Here is a 458-nt window from a genome sequence, read left to right as displayed (position 1 = left end):
CAGCGCGGGAGGTGGCCGCGTTGTTGCAGCAGCAGCAGTTGCAGCAGCAGCAGAACAGCAGCAGCAGCACAGCAGCAGCAGAAGGGCAGCAGCAGCAGCACCGTCACATAATCATCACCAGCAGCAGCAACACACAGGACGCAGCACAAAAACAGCAGCAGCAGCACCATCACCATAATAACAGCAGCAGCACCACAACGACAGCAGCAGCAGCAGCAGCACAACAGCAGCAGCACCATAACAACAGCAGCAGCGCCATAACGACAGCAGCAGCACCAAAACAACAGCAGCAGCACCACAACACCAACAGAAGCACAATAACAGCAGCAGAACCACAACAGCAGCAGCATCACAAGAGCAGCAGCACCACCACAACAGCAGCAGCAGCAGCACCGTTACAACAACAGCAGCAGCACCACAACACAAACAGCAGCAGCACGACAACACCTGTTTAGGCT

Source organism: Eimeria tenella, genomic scaffold (genome assembly GCF_000499545.2).
Source record: "Eimeria tenella Houghton genomic scaffold, Eth_scaff2747, whole genome shotgun sequence".
Taxonomy (NCBI): domain Eukaryota; phylum Apicomplexa; class Conoidasida; order Eucoccidiorida; family Eimeriidae; genus Eimeria; species Eimeria tenella.
The sequence above is the reverse complement of the archived record's forward strand: the minus strand, read 5'-3'. Positions refer to the sequence as shown.